Consider the following 23938-nt stretch of genomic DNA (forward strand, 5'->3'; position numbering starts at 1 on the left):
CTCAATAGAGCCAATAGGTGGCAGGTTTGTTTTCCAAGCACAAATCCTCACAAAAGTTTTTTATATGATGAAAACATCAAAAGTGTATAAAGAGGCGTGAGAGGAAGTTTACCAGAAAGCAAGTACAAAAGCACTTTAAAAGTGTTAGAAGATAAATAAATTTGAATCAAACAACTTGAATGCTGTTTCATTCGCTAGAAAGAATGTAAACGTATTTAAGAAAAACTAATTCATAAACCAACGTGGTATACCGTGATGTCTTACTATATATAAAGTGTGAAGCTAATTTGGCATTAGCTTTGCGCAGAGGCGATGTCGTAGCCAGTGAGGTTAATCCGAGGCGCGACTATTGCTAGTTGAAAACTTTTCCCAATACCCCGCTAAGACGACGTGAAATATCGTCGGCTATGGCAATTTTTGCAGGCCTCGTTTGAGGCTACGAAGTGAAATAAGAATAGAAAGTGTGTAACGTTCTACTATTACTCGTACTAGTCGCATCAATGAGAGCGGAAGACGGAGATTGATCATTATACTCGACCACTTTAAAAAGTTCATTATTGAAATAATAGAAAAGGGGTAAATGTTCCAGTAGCAGTTAGAGAACAAAATATACGCTTCAGTTTTAGAACTTGTAACTGGACAGTACTTCGAATGTCTGTAAATCGCCTACGATTTTCAAAGGATTATTTCATAAATAGAATGCTCGTAGTGCATTAGTAAAAGTTATATTCGCCGTTTGCAACGAAAAAACGTAAAAATAACAATGCAACTGTCTCTCGTAGATGCTTGAACTAGTATGAAACGAGTGAAAAATCTTTAACAGAGCAAATTCAAAACTACTGACGTCATTATAGAGTGAATGAAGTGTGAGCTGAGAAGAAATTTACGGTACTTATGTTTATCTTAACTGAACAATCTATCACTTATGCTGTGCAGAAAATTAGAGTTCTACTGTAAACTTTTAACGTGCTACAGCGATTAGCGCATGTTGCGATACTAGAAAATTGTATACACAAACAAATATTCTGTTTATCTATAAATTATGTGGGAAATAGGTTAGATATACTTGATTGAAGCGTTCAGTGTATTCGGAGTTTTGATCATCGTTTCAACTGAAATAATGTTTTTATAATTTCTCTACTGATTTTGCATATTATTATCACGTGTGCAAATCTAATACAAACGAACATTATGTTTTGTTTCCATATCAACGGATAGGTTGGTTTTCTGCAGCAATGTCGAGTGAATATAGTGGGCGAGTGGTGACCTGTACAGTCGGGATTATTGTATTAATATTAAAAGTGTGGTTACAGAGACCTTACAATAACAGGTAAGAAGTCTACTCTACGAATGCCCGGACGATACCAGATGACTTTCTCATGTTTTCTTTTCTACATGATTGCATTCCGATTTTTTATGTGTGTGCGTTGTGTTTTGCTTTACTGGGAAATATTGGTGTAATCTTTGCAAAACGACAGGTGTTTCACTAAGTGTTCTATTGTTTGTATGGTGTGCACAAAGTAACGGCGAAAGTAATCAATCTGTCCACCCCCACAAAAGTTGACGACGATACTGGTCCGTTCTTTACAGTCGACAACGCCTGATTAACCCATTGTGTAGCTATGAACTTGTAAACTTGTCATGTGGCATTAGTTGTAGCTAAATTTACTTTATTAAAACCCACGCCAAGCAGTTGTGACCATTTACACAAGAAAAAAATCCATAGTCTTTCTGCTTTCGCTAGAAATTTAACAAGCGTAAAGCTATACTAAAAGTCCGAAACTTGTATAATTTATCTTCTTTAACCGATAACAAGAGTTCAAAAATACATCTAACGGCGAAAAGGAATCGACTTTTTTTTTTTCATATGATGTACCTGTATATCCAATCTTGTCTACTCTTATCATGTTCACAATCTTCTGAAATGAACACAACAGTACTGGGGTTATATTAACGTAATTTTACTCAGTTCACACGAGAGGTGTGCCGCCAAGTCCCGTTGTCCTTGAAATCAATGTGTGCTCGATCTTATTTCTGATTTTAGGCATCAGCATCCAAGGTGCACTTGCTTCCAAAAAAACACGAGATCGAAGACGTAATAAAAGATACTAGCCCTGATATTATTATTCTAAGTGAAACCCTCATTTAGCCTAACAATAGATTTAAAATATGGAATTATACAGCAATTAGAAAAGATAAAACAATCAACCAAGATACCAACAGAGGAATTATGTTATTACATAAAAACATTCTTTCAGTAATTGAAATTAAAATGAACAGCAATAATGATGAAAATATAACTGCTGATAACCTGCTAGATAACCATTCAATTATAACAGTAGCAAGTATTTATTGTTCGCCAACCAAATGCATTGACATAAACCTGTTCCACAACATCTTTTCCCACAAACAAAATACAATTGTAATAGGTGATCTGAATGGTAAACAATAAGAACTTTGGATGAAATTCACCAACACAAATGGAAGACACCTATTACAATTCATCGATGAAAATAACATAGCCCTAATAAACGACAGTACACCTACGCATACAACGTATGCTACAAATGCAAGTGAAAACTTACACATCTGCCTCACCTCCTTTAATATCAGACAAAAGTTATTAAATTTTAATGTGGAAAAAAGATGGTGGCGGTGATCATCTACCAATATGGTGTGTCTTCGATCTCGTCCCCCATAAAGATATAACAAGACAAATTTGACTACGAAAAAGCCAATTGACAAGAATATCAAAAAAGAATTAGGCAACATATTACCGGATAATGTTAAGCATACAGCCAACAACAAAACAGAAATTGATACTTATAGTCTAATAATCACGAAGTGTTTACTAAAAGCAAGCAACGAACACTGTACCAAAGCAACAACATAAAACTGTAAATAACTTATGGAAACCAAACGTGCAACAAATAACACTGATAAAACAACGAAGACAATTAACAAGACAGTTCATGGCAACAAGAGGTAAAGAAATAAAAACACAAACAAACAGTGTCAGAAATAAAATCAGAACAGAAATTAAATTGTGAAAACAGGAAAAATGGGATAACTTCTGCTCTCAACTAAATGAAAAACAAGACCCTAGAAAGTTTTCGTCGCATCTAAAAGACTCACCAACGAAGCCACAACAAGAAAGTACCCAACACTAGAACATAATAACGCCTCAGCGCACACCGACAAAGAAAAAGCAGAAGCCTTCAGACAACAACTGCAAAACACCTTCAAAACACATATCGACTCAGACATGAACAAATATTTTACAATGCTCTAAACAATCGTGTAACAAAGAACTATACAAACTATATTTCCCAGTCAATATTAACAACAACAACACAAAAGGCTAAAATAATCTACTACTTAACAAAGAAATCACACCAACAGAACTCAAACAAGCAGTTAAGAACTCAAAAACAAATCACCAGAAAATGTCGGCATACGTACAATTCTCATCAAAAGGCACTCCGAAATTATTTGACCATCTATTAGCATTCTTTAATTTGTCATTTTACTCTGGCTACGTCCCAGTTTCTTGGAAGCAAGCTAATATAGTAAGAAGCTAATCCAGCCAATAAGCCAAACAGTTATCGACCAATCAGCCTGAGCAGCTGTGTAGGCAAAATTCTTGAACGAATAATAAGTAATAGACTCTCCACATTTTTGGAGATAGCATCAAAATTACCTGAGGAACAAAACGGATCGAGAAAATTTGGACAAACGACAGATCATTTAGTTAGGTTAACTGGAACAATAACAAATAGCTTTAATTAAAAAAAAAACAACAACAAAAGAATGCATTGTCGCTTGCTTCCTCGACATCGAGAAGGCATTCGACACTGTATGGCACAATGGTCTCCGGTTCCGTATGAATGAAATGGGACTATCGCGTGGAATTATTCGCCGGCTCTCCAACGTTTTGGGAAACAGACAATGTAGAGGGAATTTTCTCGGAGTTCTTCACTCCAGAAGCCGGCGTGGCGTCCCTATAGGAGGGATGGTTAGTACTATTCTCTTCATCATGCATGTGAATAATATGCCACTTAAAGATCCAAATCATGGATGCTCGTCACAGTTCGCTGATGATGTAGCACTTTGGAAAAGTGCCCCCACACCAGCAATAAGAGCCACAAACATACAAGCGCACCTAAACAGAACATGTGAATACAGCCAAAAATAGAGGATCAAAATAAACACGGCAAACACTGAACAAAGTGATATTTTCAAAGTGAACGAAACATCAGAAAGCACAACCACAGATTTACATTAATGGAGCACTTCTCCAGATTTCTACGTCACCAAAGTTTCTAGGATTAACGTATGATTCTAAACGTACATGGACAAACCATGTAAATAATATACAAACTAAAATCTGGCGAAGAACGAACTATGCTAGAAGTTTAACTGGTAAATACAGTGGAGAAACACCTGAAAACATCCTCAAAATATACAAAACATACATAAGACATGTAACAGACTATGTAGCTCCAGCATGGATTAACGTAAGCAAAGAACAATTGAAAAATTACAAAATACACTAGTTACGACAGCATAAAGAGTACCTAAAACCACCTCTTCAAAGTTTATGCATAAATATTCAATCACACAAACAATAGCAGATAGCTTCCTACATAGTACAATAACATATTTTGATAAAATTGGAGAACAAAATGAACTATTATGCGAACTCGACAGGTACTGCATGTATGAGGAAGATAATCCTAAACGCCTCTTCCCGATTAATTTATATATTAGATCATTAAAATAAAATAATTGAAAAAATAAAGAAAAGAAATAAACAAATAAAAATACAATATATATATAGAATAATAATAATTAAGTACCAAAATAAAAACAGGCCACCTATGAGCTAGACATTAGTGAAGGAACTGATGGTGCAAAATAGATGGACATTGCCCTGAAATGGGCCCGAGTAAATGTGGGTTACTCTGGCCCTCATGTAACAATTATTAACATACTAAGCCGTTCACACCAACAAGGAAAAGGAAGGAGGAAGAGGTCAAGTGCACCTGATCCTTCCTGGGCATACACATATATACCCAAACAACGATATACATTGAGAGAGAGAAAGAGATCCCTGTTTTCGTTTTCATTATTACGACAGAAAGGGTGAAAACGACCTGATCTATCTAGTTATTAATCTATCCAAAAGGAGTAAACGGTAGAGAAAATATTAGAATTGTTAGGCTCATGATCGTATGCTCAATAGAGCCAATAGGTGGCAGGTTTGTTTTCCAAGCACAAATCCTCACAAAGTTTTTTATATGATGAAAACATCAAAAGTGTATAAAGAGGCGTGAGAGGAAGTTTACCAGAAAGCAAGTACAAAAGCACTTTAAAAGTGTTAGAAGATAAATAAATTTGAATCAAACAACTTGAATGCTGTTTCATTCGCTAGAAAGAATGTAAACGTATTTAAGAAAAACTAATTCATAAACCAACGTGGTATACCGTGATGTCTTACTATATATAAAGTGTGAAGCTAATTTGGCATTAGCTTTGCGCAGAGGCGATGTCGTAGCCAGTGAGGTTAATCCGAGGCGCGACTATTGCTAGTTGAAAACTTTTCCCAATACCCCGCTAAGACGACGTGAAATATCGTCGGCTATGGCAATTTTTGCAGGCCTCGTTTGAGGCTACGAAGTGAAATAAGAATAGAAAGTGTGTAACGTTCTACTATTACTCGTACTAGTCGCATCAATGAGAGCGGAAGACGGAGATTGATCATTATACTCGACCACTTTAAAAAGTTCATTATTGAAATAATAGAAAAGGGGTAAATGTTCCAGTAGCAGTTAGAGAACAAAATATACGCTTCAGTTTTAGAACTTGTAACTGGACAGTACTTCGAATGTCTGTAAATCGCCTACGATTTTCAAAGGATTATTTCATAAATAGAATGCTCGTAGTGCATTAGTAAAAGTTATATTCGCCGTTTGCAACGAAAACGTAAAAATAACAATGCAACTGTCTCTCGTAGATGCTTGAACTAGTATGAAACGAGTGAAAAATCTTTAACAGAGCAAATTCAAAACTACTGACGTCATTATAGAGTGAATGAAGTGTGAGCTGAGAAGAAATTTACGGTACTTATGTTTATCTTAACTGAACAATCTATCACTTATGCTGTGCAGAAAATTAGAGTTCTACTGTAAACTTTTAACGTGCTACAGCGATTAGCGCATGTTGCGATACTAGAAAATTGTATACACAAACAAATATTCTGTTTATCTATAAATTATGTGGGAAATAGGTTAGATATACTTGATTGAAGCGTTCAGTGTATTCGGAGTTTTGATCATCGTTTCAACTGAAATAATGTTTTTATAATTTCTCTACTGATTTTGCATATTATTATCACGTGTGCAAATCTAATACAAACGAACATTATGTTTTGTTTCCATATCAACGGATAGGTTGGTTTTCTGCAGCAATGTCGAGTGAATATAGTGGGCGAGTGGTGACCTGTACAGTCGGGATTATTGTATTAATATTAAAAGTGTGGTTACAGAGACCTTACAATAACAGGTAAGAAGTCTACTCTACGAATGCCCGGACGATACCAGATGACTTTCTCATGTTTTCTTTTCTACATGATTGCATTCCGATTTTTATGTGTGTGCGTTGTGTTTTGCTTTACTGGGAAATATTGGTGTAATCTTTGCAAAAACGACAGGTGTTTCACTAAGTGTTCTATTGTTTGTATGGTGTGCACAAAGTAACGGCGAAAGTAATCAATCTGTCCACCCCCCACAAAAGTTGACGACGATACTGGTCCGTTCTTTACAGTCGACAACGCCTGATTAACCCATTGTGTAGCTATGAACTTGTAAACTTGTCATGTGGCATTAGTTGTAGCTAAATTTACTTTATTAAAACCCACGCCAAGCAGTTGTGACCATTTACACAAGAAAAAATCCATAGTCTTTCTGCTTTCGCTAGAAATTTAACAAGCGTAAAGCTATACTAAAAGTCCGAAACTTGTATAATTTATCTTCTTTAACCGATAACAAGAGTTCAAAAATACATCTAACGGCGAAAAGGAATCGACTTTTTTTTTTCATATGATGTACCTGTATATCCAATCTTGTCTACTCTTATCATGTTCACAATCTTCTGAAATGAACACAACAGTACTGGGGTTATATTAACGTAATTTTACTCAGTTCACACGAGAGGTGTGCCGCCAAGTCCCGTTGTCCTTGAAATCAATGTGTGCTCGATCTTATTTCTGATTTTAGGCATCAGCATCCAAGGTGCACTTGCTTCCAAAAAAACACGAGATCGAAGACGTAATAAAAGATACTAGCCCTGATATTATTATTCTAAGTGAAACCCTCATTTAGCCTAACAATAGATTTAAAATATGGAATTATACAGCAATTAGAAAAGATAAAACAATCAACCAAGATACCAACAGAGGAATTATGTTATTACATAAAAACATTCTTTCAGTAATTGAAATTAAAATGAACAGCAATAATGATGAAAATATAACTGCTGATAACCTGCTAGATAACCATTCAATTATAACAGTAGCAAGTATTTATTGTTCGCCAACCAAATGCATTGACATAAACCTGTTCCACAACATCTTTTCCCACAAACAAAATACAATTGTAATAGGTGATCTGAATGGTAAACAATAAGAACTTTGGATGAAATTCACCAACACAAATGGAAGACACCTATTACAATTCATCGATGAAAATAACATAGCCCTAATAAACGACAGTACACCTACGCATACAACGTATGCTACAAATGCAAGTGAAAACTTACACATCTGCCTCACCTCCTTTAATATCAGACAAAAGTTATTAAATTTTAATGTGGAAAAAGATGGTGGCGGTGATCATCTACCAATATGGTGTGTCTTCGATCTCGTCCCCCATAAAGATATAACAAGACAAATTTGACTACGAAAAAGCCAATTGACAAGAATATCAAAAAGAATTAGGCAACATATTACCGGATAATGTTAAGCATACAGCCAACAACAAAACAGAAATTGATACTTATAGTCTAATAATCACGAAGTGTTTACTAAAAGCAAGCAACGAACACTGTACCAAAGCAACAACATAAAACTGTAAATAACTTATGGAAACCAAACGTGCAACAAATAACACTGATAAAACAACGAAGACAATTAACAAGACAGTTCATGGCAACAAGAGGTAAAGAAATAAAAACACAAACAAACAGTGTCAGAAATAAAATCAGAACAGAAATTAAATTGTGAAAACAGGAAAAATGGGATAACTTCTGCTCTCAACTAAATGAAAAAACAAGACCCTAGAAAGTTTTCGTCGCATCTAAAAAGACTCACCAACGAAGCCACAACAAGAAAGTGCCCAACACTAGAACATAATAACGCCTCAGCGCACACCGACAAAGAAAAAGCAGAAGCCTTCAGACAACAACTGCAAAACACCTTCAAAACACATATCGACTCAGACATGAACAAATATTTTTACAATGCTCTAAACAATCGTGTAACAAAGAACTATACAAACTATATTTCCCAGTCAATATTAACAACAACAACACAAAAGGCTAAAATAATCTACTACTTAACAAAAGAAATCACACCAACAGAACTCAAACAAGCAGTTAAGAACTCAAAAACAAATCACCAGAAAATGTCGGCATACGTACAATTCTCATCAAAAGGCACTCCGAAATTATTTGACCATCTATTAGCATTCTTTAATTTGTCATTTTACTCTGGCTACGTCCCAGTTTCTTGGAAGCAAGCTAATATAGTAAGAAGCTAATCCAGCCAATAAGCCAAACAGTTATCGACCAATCAGCCTGAGCAGCTGTGTAGGCAAAATTCTTGAACGAATAATAAGTAATAGACTCTCCACATTTTGGAGATAGCATCAAAATTACCTGAGGAACAAAACGGATCGAGAAAATTTGGACAAACGACAGATCATTTAGTTAGGTTAACTGGAACAATAACAAATAGCTTTAATTAAAAAAAAAACAACAACAAAAGAATGCATTGTCGCTTGCTTCCTCGACATCGAGAAGGCATTCGACACTGTATGGCACAATGGTCTCCGGTTCCGTATGAATGAAATGGGACTATCGCGTGGAATTATTCGCCGGCTCTCCAACGTTTTGGGAAACAGACAATGTAGAGGGAATTTTCTCGGAGTTCTTCACTCCAGAAGCCGGCGTGGCGTCCCTATAGGAGGGATGGTTAGTACTATTCTCTTCATCATGCATGTGAATAATATGCCACTTAAAGATCCAAATCATGGATGCTCGTCACAGTTCGCTGATGATGTAGCACTTTGGAAAAGTGCCCCCACACCAGCAATAAGAGCCACAAACATACAAGCGCACCTAAACAGAACATGTGAATACAGCCAAAAATAGAGGATCAAAATAAACACGGCAAACACTGAACAAAGTGATATTTTCAAAGTGAACGAAACATCAGAAAGCACAACCACAGATTTACATTAATGGAGCACTTCTCCAGATTTCTACGTCACCAAAGTTTCTAGGATTAACGTATGATTCTAAACGTACATGGACAAACCATGTAAATAATATACAAACTAAAATCTGGCGAAGAACGAACTATGCTAGAAGTTTAACTGGTAAATACAGTGGAGAAACACCTGAAAACATCCTCAAAATATACAAAACATACATAAGACATGTAACAGACTATGTAGCTCCAGCATGGATTAACGTAAGCAAAGAACAATTGAAAAATTACAAAATACACTAGTTACGACAGCATAAAGAGTACCTAAAACCACCTCTTCAAAGTTTATGCATAAATATTCAATCACACAAACAATAGCAGATAGCTTCCTACATAGTACAATAACATATTTTGATAAAATTGGAGAACAAAAATGAACTATTATGCGAACTCGACAGGTACTGCATGTATGAGGAAGATAATCCTAAACGCCTCTTCCCGATTAATTTATATATTAGATCATTAAAATAAAATAATTGAAAAAATAAAGAAAAGAAATAAACAAATAAAAATACAATATATATATAGAATAATAATAATTAAGTACCAAAATAAAAACAGGCCACCTATGAGCTAGACATTAGTGAAGGAACTGATGGTGCAAAATAGATGGACATTGCCCTGAAATGGGCCCGAGTAAATGTGGGTTACTCTGGCCCTCATGTAACAATTATTAACATACTAAGCCGTTCACACCAACAAGGAAAAGGAAGGAGGAAGAGGTCAAGTGCACCTGATCCTTCCTGGGCATACACACATATATACCCAAACAACGATATACATTGAGAGAGAGAAAGAGATCCCTGTTTTCGTTTTTCATTATTACGACAGAAAGGGTGAAAACGACCTGATCTATCTAGTTATTAATCTATCCAAAAGGAGTAAACGGTAGAGAAAATATTAGAATTGTTAGGCTCATGATCGTATGCTCAATAGAGCCAATAGGTGGCAGGTTTGTTTTCCAAGCACAAATCCTCACAAAGTTTTTTATATGATGAAAACATCAAAAGTGTATAAAGAGGCGTGAGAGGAAGTTTACCAGAAAGCAAGTACAAAAGCACTTTAAAAGTGTTAGAAGATAAATAAATTTGAATCAAACAACTTGAATGCTGTTTCATTCGCTAGAAAGAATGTAAACGTATTTAAGAAAAACTAATTCATAAACCAACGTGGTATACCGTGATGTCTTACTATATATAAAGTGTGAAGCTAATTTGGCATTAGCTTTGCGCAGAGGCGATGTCGTAGCCAGTGAGGTTAATCCGAGGCGCGACTATTGCTAGTTGAAAACTTTTCCCAATACCCCGCTAAGACGACGTGAAATATCGTCGGCTATGGCAATTTTTTGCAGGCCTCGTTTGAGGCTACGAAGTGAAATAAGAATAGAAAGTGTGTAACGTTCTACTATTACTCGTACTAGTCGCATCAATGAGAGCGGAAGACGGAGATTGATCATTATACTCGACCACTTTAAAAAGTTCATTATTGAAATAATAGAAAAGGGGTAAATGTTCCAGTAGCAGTTAGAGAACAAAATATACGCTTCAGTTTTAGAACTTGTAACTGGACAGTACTTCGAATGTCTGTAAATCGCCTACGATTTTCAAAGGATTATTTCATAAATAGAATGCTCGTAGTGCATTAGTAAAAGTTATATTCGCCGTTTGCAACGAAAAAACGTAAAAATAACAATGCAACTGTCTCTCGTAGATGCTTGAACTAGTATGAAACGAGTGAAAAATCTTTAACAGAGCAAATTCAAAACTACTGACGTCATTATAGAGTGAATGAAGTGTGAGCTGAGAAGAAATTTACGGTACTTATGTTTATCTTAACTGAACAATCTATCACTTATGCTGTGCAGAAAATTAGAGTTCTACTGTAAACTTTTAACGTGCTACAGCGATTAGCGCATGTTGCGATACTAGAAAATTGTATACACAAACAAATATTCTGTTTATCTATAAATTATGTGGGAAATAGGTTAGATATACTTGATTGAAGCGTTCAGTGTATTCGGAGTTTTGATCATCGTTTCAACTGAAATAATGTTTTTATAATTTCTCTACTGATTTTGCATATTATTATCACGTGTGCAAATCTAATACAAACGAACATTATGTTTTGTTTCCATATCAACGGATAGGTTGGTTTTCTGCAGCAATGTCGAGTGAATATAGTGGGCGAGTGGTGACCTGTACAGTCGGGATTATTGTATTAATATTAAAAGTGTGGTTACAGAGACCTTACAATAACAGGTAAGAAGTCTACTCTACGAATGCCCGGACGATACCAGATGACTTTCTCATGTTTTCTTTTCTACATGATTGCATTCCGATTTTATGTGTGTGCGTTGTGTTTTGCTTTACTGGGAAATATTGGTGTAATCTTTGCAAAACGACAGGTGTTTCACTAAGTGTTCTATTGTTTGTATGGTGTGCACAAAGTAACGGCGAAAGTAATCAATCTGTCCACCCCCACAAAAGTTGACGACGATACTGGTCCGTTCTTTACAGTCGACAACGCCTGATTAACCCATTGTGTAGCTATGAACTTGTAAACTTGTCATGTGGCATTAGTTGTAGCTAAATTTACTTTATTAAAACCCACGCCAAGCAGTTGTGACCATTTACACAAGAAAAAATCCATAGTCTTTCTGCTTTCGCTAGAAATTTAACAAGCGTAAAGCTATACTAAAAGTCCGAAACTTGTATAATTTATCTTCTTTAACCGATAACAAGAGTTCAAAAATACATCTAACGGCGAAAAGGAATCGACTTTTTTTTTTCATATGATGTACCTGTATATCCAATCTTGTCTACTCTTATCATGTTCACAATCTTCTGAAATGAACACAACAGTACTGGGGTTATATTAACGTAATTTTACTCAGTTCACACGAGAGGTGTGCCGCCAAGTCCCGTTGTCCTTGAAATCAATGTGTGCTCGATCTTATTTCTGATTTTTAGGCATCAGCATCCAAGGTGCACTTGCTTCCAAAAAACACGAGATCGAAGACGTAATAAAAGATACTAGCCCTGATATTATTATTCTAAGTGAAACCCTCATTTAGCCTAACAATAGATTTAAAATATGGAATTATACAGCAATTAGAAAAGATAAAACAATCAACCAAGATACCAACAGAGGAATTATGTTATTACATAAAAACATTCTTTCAGTAATTGAAATTAAAATGAACAGCAATAATGATGAAAATATAACTGCTGATAACCTGCTAGATAACCATTCAATTATAACAGTAGCAAGTATTTATTGTTCGCCAACCAAATGCATTGACATAAACCTGTTCCACAACATCTTTTCCCACAAACAAAATACAATTGTAATAGGTGATCTGAATGGTAAACAATAAGAACTTTGGATGAAATTCACCAACACAAATGGAAGACACCTATTACAATTCATCGATGAAAATAACATAGCCCTAATAAACGACAGTACACCTACGCATACAACGTATGCTACAAATGCAAGTGAAAACTTACACATCTGCCTCACCTCCTTTAATATCAGACAAAAGTTATTAAATTTTAATGTGGAAAAAAGATGGTGGCGGTGATCATCTACCAATATGGTGTGTCTTCGATCTCGTCCCCCATAAAGATATAACAAGACAAATTTGACTACGAAAAAGCCAATTGACAAGAATATCAAAAAAGAATTAGGCAACATATTACCGGATAATGTTAAGCATACAGCCAACAACAAAACAGAAATTGATACTTATAGTCTAATAATCACGAAGTGTTTACTAAAAGCAAGCAACGAACACTGTACCAAAGCAACAACATAAAACTGTAAATAACTTATGGAAACCAAACGTGCAACAAATAACACTGATAAAACAACGAAGACAATTAACAAGACAGTTCATGGCAACAAGAGGTAAAGAAATAAAAACACAAACAAACAGTGTCAGAAATAAAATCAGAACAGAAATTAAATTGTGAAAACAGGAAAAATGGGATAACTTCTGCTCTCAACTAAATGAAAAACAAGACCCTAGAAAGTTTTCGTCGCATCTAAAAGACTCACCAACGAAGCCACAACAAGAAAGTGCCCAACACTAGAACATAATAACGCCTCAGCGCACACCGACAAAGAAAAAGCAGAAGCCTTCAGACAACAACTGCAAAACACCTTCAAAACACATATCGACTCAGACATGAACAAATATTTTACAATGCTCTAAACAATCGTGTAACAAAGAACTATACAAACTATATTTCCCAGTCAATATTAACAACAACAACACAAAAGGCTAAAATAATCTACTACTTAACAAAAGAAATCACACCAACAGAACTCAAACAAGCAGTTAAGAACTCAAAAACAAATCACCAGAAAATGTCGGCATACGTACAATTCTCATCAAAAGGCACTCCGAAATTATTTGACCATCTATTAGCATTCTTTAATTTGTCATTTTACTCTGGCTACGTCCCAGTTTCTTGGAAGCAAGCTAATATAGTAAGAAGCTAATCCAGCCAATAAGCCAAACAGTTATCGACCAATCAGCCTGAGCAGCTGTGTAGGCAAAATTCTTGAACGAATAATAAGTAATAGACTCTCCACATTTTGGAGATAGCATCAAAATTACCTGAGGAACAAAACGGATCGAGAAAATTTGGACAAACGACAGATCATTTAGTTAGGTTAACTGGAACAATAACAAATAGCTTTAATTAAAAAAAAAACAACAACAAAAAGAATGCATTGTCGCTTGCTTCCTCGACATCGAGAAGGCATTCGACACTGTATGGCACAATGGTCTCCGGTTCCGTATGAATGAAATGGGACTATCGCGTGGAATTATTCGCCGGCTCTCCAACGTTTTGGGAAACAGACAATGTAGAGGGAATTTTCTCGGAGTTCTTCACTCCAGAAGCCGGCGTGGCGTCCCTATAGGAGGGATGGTTAGTACTATTCTCTTCATCATGCATGTGAATAATATGCCACTTAAAGATCCAAATCATGGATGCTCGTCACAGTTCGCTGATGATGTAGCACTTTGGAAAAGTGCCCCCCACACCAGCAATAAGAGCCACAAACATACAAGCGCACCTAAACAGAACATGTGAATACAGCCAAAAATAGAGGATCAAAATAAACACGGCAAACACTGAACAAAGTGATATTTTCAAAGTGAACGAAACATCAGAAAGCACAACCACAGATTTACATTAATGGAGCACTTCTCCAGATTTCTACGTCACCAAAGTTTCTAGGATTAACGTATGATTCTAAACGTACATGGACAAACCATGTAAATAATATACAAACTAAAATCTGGCGAAGAACGAACTATGCTAGAAGTTTAACTGGTAAATACAGTGGAGAAACACCTGAAAACATCCTCAAAATATACAAAACATACATAAGACATGTAACAGACTATGTAGCTCCAGCATGGATTAACGTAAGCAAAGAACAATTGAAAAATTACAAAATACACTAGTTACGACAGCATAAAGAGTACCTAAAACCACCTCTTCAAAGTTTATGCATAAATATTCAATCACACAAACAATAGCAGATAGCTTCCTACATAGTACAATAACATATTTTGATAAAAATTGGAGAACAAAAATGAACTATTATGCGAACTCGACAGGTACTGCATGTATGAGGAAGATAATCCTAAACGCCTCTTCCCGATTAATTTATATATTAGATCATTAAAATAAAATAATTGAAAAAATAAAGAAAAGAAATAAACAAATAAAAATACAATATATATATAGAATAATAATAATTAAGTACCAAAATAAAAACAGGCCACCTATGAGCTAGACATTAGTGAAGGAACTGATGGTGCAAAATAGATGGACATTGCCCTGAAATGGGCCCGAGTAAATGTGGGTTACTCTGGCCCTCATGTAACAATTATTAACATACTAAGCCGTTCACACCAACAAGGAAAAGGAAGGAGGAAGAGGTCAAGTGCACCTGATCCTTCCTGGGCATACACACATATATACCCAAACAACGATATACATTGAGAGAGAGAAAGAGATCCCTGTTTTCGTTTTTCATTATTACGACAGAAAGGGTGAAAACGACCTGATCTATCTAGTTATTAATCTATCCAAAAGGAGTAAACGGTAGAGAAAATATTAGAATTGTTAGGCTCATGATCGTATGCTCAATAGAGCCAATAGGTGGCAGGTTTGTTTTCCAAGCACAAATCCTCACAAAGTTTTTTATATGATGAAAACATCAAAAGTGTATAAAGAGGCGTGAGAGGAAGTTTACCAGAAAGCAAGTACAAAAGCACTTTAAAAGTGTTAGAAGATAAATAAATTTGAATCAAACAACTTGAATGCTGTTTCATTCGCTAGAAAGAATGTAAACGTATTTAAGAAAAACTAATTCATAAACCAACGTGGTATACCGTGATGTCTTACTATATATAAAGTGTGAAGCTAATTTGGCATTAGCTTTGCGCAGAGGCGATGTCGTAGCCAGTGAGGTTAATCCGAGGCGCGACTATTGCTAGTTGAAAACTTTTCCCAATACCCCGCTAAGACGACGTGAAATATCGTCGGCTATGGCAATTTTTGCAGGCCTCGTTTGAGGCTACGAAGTGAAATAAGAATAGAAAGTGTGTAACGTTCTACTATTACTCGTACTAGTCGCATCAATGAGAGCGGAAGACGGAGATTGATCATTATACTCGACCACTTTAAAAAGTTCATTATTGAAATAATAGAAAAGGGGTAAATGTTCCAGTAGCAGTTAGAGAACAAAATATACGCTTCAGTTTTAGAACTTGTAACTGGACAGTACTTCGAATGTCTGTAAATCGCCTACGATTTTCAAAGGATTATTTCATAAATAGAATGCTCGTAGTGCATTAGTAAAAGTTATATTCGCCGTTTGCAACGAAAAACGTAAAATAACAATGCAACTGTCTCTCGTAGATGCTTGAACTAGTATGAAACGAGTGAAAAATCTTTAACAGAGCAAATTCAAAACTACTGACGTCATTATAGAGTGAATGAAGTGTGAGCTGAGAAGAAATTTACGGTACTTATGTTTATCTTAACTGAACAATCTATCACTTATGCTGTGCAGAAAATTAGAGTTCTACTGTAAACTTTTAACGTGCTACAGCGATTAGCGCATGTTGCGATACTAGAAAATTGTATACACAAACAAATATTCTGTTTATCTATAAATTATGTGGGAAATAGGTTAGATATACTTGATTGAAGCGTTCAGTGTATTCGGAGTTTTGATCATCGTTTCAACTGAAATAATGTTTTTATAATTTCTCTACTGATTTTGCATATTATTATCACGTGTGCAAATCTAATACAAACGAACATTATGTTTTGTTTCCATATCAACGGATAGGTTGGTTTTCTGCAGCAATGTCGAGTGAATATAGTGGGCGAGTGGTGACCTGTACAGTCGGGATTATTGTATTAATATTAAAAGTGTGGTTACAGAGACCTTACAATAACAGGTAAGAAGTCTACTCTACGAATGCCCGGACGATACCAGATGACTTTCTCATGTTTTCTTTTCTACATGATTGCATTCCGATTTTTATGTGTGTGCGTTGTGTTTTGCTTTACTGGGAAATATTGGTGTAATCTTTGCAAAACGACAGGTGTTTCACTAAGTGTTCTATTGTTTGTATGGTGTGCACAAAGTAACGGCGAAAGTAATCAATCTGTCCACCCCCACAAAAGTTGACGACGATACTGGTCCGTTCTTTACAGTCGACAACGCCTGATTAACCCATTGTGTAGCTATGAACTTGTAAACTTGTCATGTGGCATTAGTTGTAGCTAAATTTACTTTATTAAAACCCACGCCAAGCAGTTGTGACCATTTACACAAGAAAAAATCCATAGTCTTTCTGCTTTCGCTAGAAATTTAACAAGCGTAAAGCTATACTAAAAGTCCGAAACTTGTATAATTTATCTTCTTTAACCGATAACAAGAGTTCAAAAATACATCTAACGGCGAAAAGGAATCGACTTTTTTTTTTCATATGATGTACCTGTATATCCAATCTTGTCTACTCTTATCATGTTCACAATCTTCTGAAATGAACACAACAGTACTGGGGTTATATTAACGTAATTTTACTCAGTTCACACGAGAGGTGTGCCGCCAAGTCCCGTTGTCCTTGAAATCAATGTGTGCTCGATCTTATTTCTGATTTTTAGGCATCAGCATCCAAGGTGCACTTGCTTCCAAAAAACACGAGATCGAAGACGTAATAAAAGATACTAGCCCTGATATTATTATTCTAAGTGAAACCCTCATTTAGCCTAACAATAGATTTAAAATATGGAATTATACAGCAATTAGAAAAGATAAAACAATCAACCAAGATACCAACAGAGGAATTATGTTATTACATAAAAACATTCTTTCAGTAATTGAAATTAAAATGAACAGCAATAATGATGAAAATATAACTGCTGATAACCTGCTAGATAACCATTCAATTATAACAGTAGCAAGTATTTATTGTTCGCCAACCAAATGCATTGACATAAACCTGTTCCACAACATCTTTTCCCACAAACAAAATACAATTGTAATAGGTGATCTGAATGGTAAACAATAAGAACTTTGGATGAAATTCACCAACACAAATGGAAGACACCTATTACAATTCATCGATGAAAATAACATAGCCCTAATAAACGACAGTACACCTACGCATACAACGTATGCTACAAATGCAAGTGAAAACTTACACATCTGCCTCACCTCCTTTAATATCAGACAAAAGTTATTAAATTTTAATGTGGAAAAAGATGGTGGCGGTGATCATCTACCAATATGGTGTGTCTTCGATCTCGTCCCCCATAAAGATATAACAAGACAAATTTGACTACGAAAAAGCCAATTGACAAGAATATCAAAAAGAATTAGGCAACATATTACCGGATAATGTTAAGCATACAGCCAACAACAAAACAGAAATTGATACTTATAGTCTAATAATCACGAAGTGTTTACTAAAAGCAAGCAACGAACACTGTACCAAAGCAACAACATAAAACTGTAAATAACTTATGGAAACCAAACGTGCAACAAATAACACTGATAAAACAACGAAGACAATTAACAAGACAGTTCATGGCAACAAGAGGTAAAGAAATAAAAACACAAACAAACAGTGTCAGAAATAAAATCAGAACAGAAATTAAATTGTGAAAACAGGAAAAATGGGATAACTTCTGCTCTCAACTAAATGAAAAAACAAGACCCTAGAAAGTTTTCGTCGCATCTAAAAAGACTCACCAACGAAGCCACAACAAGAAAGTGCCCAACACTAGAACATAATAACGCCTCAGCGCACACCGACAAAGAAAAGCAGAAGCCTTCAGACAACAACTGCAAAACACCTTCAAAACACATATCGACTCAGACATGAACAAATATTTTACAATGCTCTAAACAATCGTGTAACAAAGAACTATACAAACTATATTTCCCAGTCAATATTAACAACAACAACACAAAAGGCTAAAATAATCTACTACTTAACAAAAGAAATCACACCAACAGAACTCAAACAAGCAGTTAAGAACTCAAAAAACAAATCACCAGAAAATGTCGGCATACGTACAATTCTCATCAAAAAAGGCACTCCGAAATTATTTGACCATCTATTAGCATTCTTTAATTTGTCATTTTACTCTGGCTACGTCCCAGTTTCTTGGAAGCAAGCTAATATAGTAAGAAGCTAATCCAGCCAATAAGCCAAACAGTTATCGACCAATCAGCCTGAGCAGCTGTGTAGGCAAAATTCTTGAACGAATAATAAGTAATAGACTCTCCACATTTTGGAGATAGCATCAAAATTACCTGAGGAACAAAACGGATCGAGAAAATTTGGACAAACGACAGATCATTTAGTTAGGTTAACTGGAACAATAACAAATAGCTTTAATTTAAAAAAAAAACAACAACAAAAGAATGCATTGTCGCTTGCTTCCTCGACATCGAGAAGGCATTCGACACTGTATGGCACAATGGTCTCCGGTTCCGTATGAATGAAATGGGACTATCGCGTGGAATTATTCGCCGGCTCTCCAACGTTTTGGGAAACAGACAATGTAGAGGGAATTTTCTCGAGTTCTTCACTCCAGAAGCCGGCGTGGCGTTCCTATAGGAGGGATGGTTAGTACTATTCTCTTCATCATGCATGTGAATAATATGCCACTTAAAGATCCAAATCATGGATGCTCGTCACAGTTCGCTGATGATGTAGCACTTTGGAAAAGTGCCCCACACCAGCAATAAGAGCCACAAACATACAAGCGCACCTAAACAGAACATGTGAATACAGCCAAAAATAGAGGATCAAAATAAACACGGCAAACACTGAACAAAGTGATATTTTCAAAGTGAACGAAACATCAGAAAGCACAACCACAGATTTACATTAATGGAGCACTTCTCCAGATTTCTACGTCACCAAAGTTTCTAGGATTAACGTATGATTCTAAACGTACATGGACAAACCATGTAAATAATATACAAACTAAAATCTGGCGAAGAACGAACTATGCTAGAAGTTTAACTGGTAAATACAGTGGAGAAACACCTGAAAACATCCTCAAAATATACAAAACATACATAAGACATGTAACAGACTATGTAGCTCCAGCATGGATTAACGTAAGCAAAGAACAATTGAAAAATTACAAAATACACTAGTTACGACAGCATAAAGAGTACCTAAAACCACCTCTTCAAAGTTTATGCATAAATATTCAATCACACAAACAATAGCAGATAGCTTCCTACATAGTACAATAACATATTTTGATAAAATTGGAGAACAAAAATGAACTATTATGCGAACTCGACAGGTACTGCATGTATGAGGAAGATAATCCTAAACGCCTCTTCCCGATTAATTTATATATTAGATCATTAAAATAAAATAATTGAAAAAATAAAGAAAAGAAATAAACAAATAAAAATACAATATATATATAGAATAATAATAATTAAGTACCAAAATAAAAACAGGCCACCTATGAGCTAGACATTAGTGAAGGAACTGATGGTGCAAAATAGATGGACATTGCCCTGAAATGGGCCCGAGTAAATGTGGGTTACTCTGGCCCTCATGTAACAATTATTAACATACTAAGCAGTTCACACCAACAAGGAAAAGGAAGGAGGAAGAGGTCAAGTGCACCTGATCCTTCCTGGGCATACACACATATATACCCAAACAACGATATACATTGAGAGAGAGAAAGAGATCCCTGTTTTCGTTTTTTCATTATTACGACAGAAAGGGTGAAAACGACCTGATCTATCTAGTTATTAATCTATCCAAAAGGAGTAAACGGTAGAGAAAATATTAGAATTGTTAGGCTCATGATCGTATGCTCAATAGAGCCAATAGGTGGCAGGTTTGTTTTCCAAGCACAAATCCTCACAAAAAGTTTTTTATATGATGAAAACATCAAAAGTGTATAAAGAGGCGTGAGAGGAAGTTTACCAGAAAGCAAGTACAAAAGCACTTTAAAAGTGTTAGAAGATAAATAAATTTGAATCAAACAACTTGAATGCTGTTTCATTCACTAGAAAGAATGTAAACGTATTTAAGAAAAACTAATTCATAAACCAACGTGGTATACCTTGATGTCTTACTATATATAAAGTGTGAAGCTAATTTGGCATTGGTTTTAGCGATTTAAACTCAGTAGATTTCGACACTCAACACCAACACCATGTCATCAACTACATAAATGCAAACCAAGCTTCATTCTGACCAGGATTTCCCGCAGATACACTAGAAGCATACTCAAATTCAATCAATAGAAAAATAACCATAACCGAACTAAAGATTAATATCAAAAACTTGAAGAACACTTATCCCGGACATGACGAAATACCAAATATTATTCTCAAAAAAAGTTCCACTCTCCTACTACAACACCTCACAAACATCATGAACATTTCACTAGCGACCGGGTATTACCCTGACACGTGGAAAAAAAAGCCATCATAACAACGATCCCCAAGAAACAAACTAACAGAACAAATCCAGATAATTTCCGCCCCATCAGTCTGTTAAGCTGCCTTGGCAAACTGATGGAGAGAATTATCTCCAACCGTCTCCTCCATTTTTGCGAATCAAACAACATCCTTCCAGAATCTCAAAATGCCTCCAGAAAAAATAGACAAACAACAGATCACCTCACACGACTCACCGAATCAATATACAAAGCTTACAACAACAATCAAGTAACCATCGGGGTATTCCTAGATGTCAAAAAAGCATTCGACAGCGTTTGGCACAATGCCATCATATACAAACTAAACCACCTACAAATAAATCCTACGATAGTCAAATGGATTTCAAATTTTTTAACCAATAGAACAGCACAAGTAAAAGTCAATAAAACCATATCCAAGTTATTTAATATAACGGCAGGAGTGCCCCAAGGATCAGTCCTCTCTCCACTTCTTTACATAATTTTCGTCAGTGACATACCTTTTCCAAATCTAACATACACACACAATTCACAATACGCAGATTACATCGCAATCTGGAGCACCTCCAGAAACCCAGTAATGGCCATGTCTCGCGTACAAGAATCACTAAACAACGTCTCAACATGGAGTAACAAGTGGAGGGTCGTGTTAAATCCGACAAAAACCACAAGCAATCACCTTCTATAGAAAACTAAAGAAGCAAAGAAAAAATCTAGAAAAAATAAAACTATCACTTGGAAACACAACCATTAACATGAGCAAAAACATCACATTCCTTGGCGTCACTTTCGACACAAAACTAACATGAAAAAAACACATAAACAATATACACTCATCAATCAGAAAAAGGATTTCATATCTAAAGACTATAACTGGTAAACAATCAAAATGCGCACCGAACACCATTATACAAATATACAAGGCTTACATCCGTCCACTAATAGAGTACGGATGTCAAGTAACATACAACATGTCAAACAACACACTCCAAAAAATCCAAGTGCAACAAAACAAAATATTAAAATCCGCATTCAGTTTACCATCTTTTACACCAACAAATTATCTACATCAAATTAGTAATTTACCAACTATAAGAGATAGAATAACAGAACTTTCTCTGAAATATTATCGAAAAGCAGAAAACAGAAACAAACTAACGGCATCACTACACAAATTATCAAGTGCACCAACAAAATACATATCACCATACAACATATTTCAAGAATCACAATCCACTCAACAAAGAGTCTAAATACATAAAAACTATGTTATTAACATGAATTCCTTTTTTTTTTTTTTTTTTTTTTTTCAGGTACAGGGCACACGACAGGCAAAACTTTCGGCGCCTGTCGTGTGAAAGTGGGTTTTCTCAGGGGTACTCCCGTTTCCCCCCACATCAAAATCTTCAGGCATTGGATTTCTAGATCCCAGCCCAGGCAACCTTTTTTCCAGACCCAGAATCGGGCCGTTTGATTTGATCTGAACTTGAGTGAATTACATTCATGTTCACATCTACCCAACTTTTTCCTTTCGGGACAGGTCCCGGCCTTTCTTTCCACTGCTGCCTTTGCCTCCACCCAAAAGACCATTTAGTGAGACATTCCCCACCCAAAAAGTCAAGAATAATAACGATAATTAATTTATTAAAATAATAATAATAAAAAAAAAACCACCACTTAATCCTAATAACAATCCACGAAAGGGGACGAAGAGGAACTACAAAGTTCCTGAACACCCCAGTTGGAGAGAGAACTCTTCAGTTTCTCTCTCTCTAAACTGAACCCTGCCACGTTAGTTTAGTTTAGTTGGCATTAGCTTTGCGCAGAGGCGATGTCGTAGCCAGTGAGGTTAATCCGAGGCGCGACTATTGCTAGTTGAAAACTTTTCCCAATACCCCGCTAAGACGACGTGAAATATCGTCGGCTATGGCAATTTTTGCAGGCCTCGTTTGAGGCTACGAAGTGAAATAAGAATAGAAAGTGTGTAACGTTCTACTATTACTCGTACTAGTCGCATCAATGAGAGCGGAAGACGGAGATTGATCATTATACTCGACCACTTTAAAAAGTTCATTATTGAAATAATAGAAAAGGGGTAAATGTTCCAGTAGCAGTTAGAGAACAAAATATACGCTTCAGTTTTAGAACTTGTAACTGGACAGTACTTCGAATGTCTGTAAATCGCCTACGATTTTCAAAGGATTATTTCATAAATAGAATGCTCGTAGTGCATTAGTAAAAGTTATATTCGCCGTTTGCAACGAAAACGTAAAAATAACAATGCAACTGTCTCTCGTAGATGCTTGAACTAGTATGAAACGAGTGAAAAATCTTTAACAGAGCAAATTCAAAACTACTGACGTCATTATAGAGT

The 23938-nt window shown here is 35.7% G+C and overlaps 5 non-coding genes across 5 annotated transcripts; all 5 read left to right on the plus strand.

Annotated features, from left to right (window-relative positions):
- The first annotated feature begins 295 nt into the window (after window positions 1-295).
- Window positions 296-436, plus strand: LOC143241141 (U4 spliceosomal RNA). The gene has a single exon (XR_013022206.1). It is a non-coding gene; the product is annotated as a U4 spliceosomal RNA (small nuclear RNA).
- A 5095-nt stretch (window positions 437-5531) lies between these two features.
- LOC143241143 (U4 spliceosomal RNA) lies at window positions 5532-5672 on the plus strand. The gene has a single exon (XR_013022207.1). It is a non-coding gene; the product is annotated as a U4 spliceosomal RNA (small nuclear RNA).
- A 5097-nt stretch (window positions 5673-10769) lies between these two features.
- On the plus strand, window positions 10770-10911 carry LOC143241158 (U4 spliceosomal RNA). The gene has a single exon (XR_013022222.1). It is a non-coding gene; the product is annotated as a U4 spliceosomal RNA (small nuclear RNA).
- Window positions 10912-16009: 5098 nt separating this feature from the next.
- On the plus strand, window positions 16010-16150 carry LOC143241144 (U4 spliceosomal RNA). The gene has a single exon (XR_013022208.1). It is a non-coding gene; the product is annotated as a U4 spliceosomal RNA (small nuclear RNA).
- A 7228-nt stretch (window positions 16151-23378) lies between these two features.
- On the plus strand, window positions 23379-23519 carry LOC143241145 (U4 spliceosomal RNA). The gene has a single exon (XR_013022209.1). It is a non-coding gene; the product is annotated as a U4 spliceosomal RNA (small nuclear RNA).
- Window positions 23520-23938: the final 419 nt, after the last annotated feature.

Source organism: Tachypleus tridentatus, chromosome 13 (genome assembly GCF_004210375.1).
Source record: "Tachypleus tridentatus isolate NWPU-2018 chromosome 13, ASM421037v1, whole genome shotgun sequence".
Taxonomy (NCBI): Eukaryota; Metazoa; Arthropoda; class Merostomata; order Xiphosura; family Limulidae; genus Tachypleus; species Tachypleus tridentatus.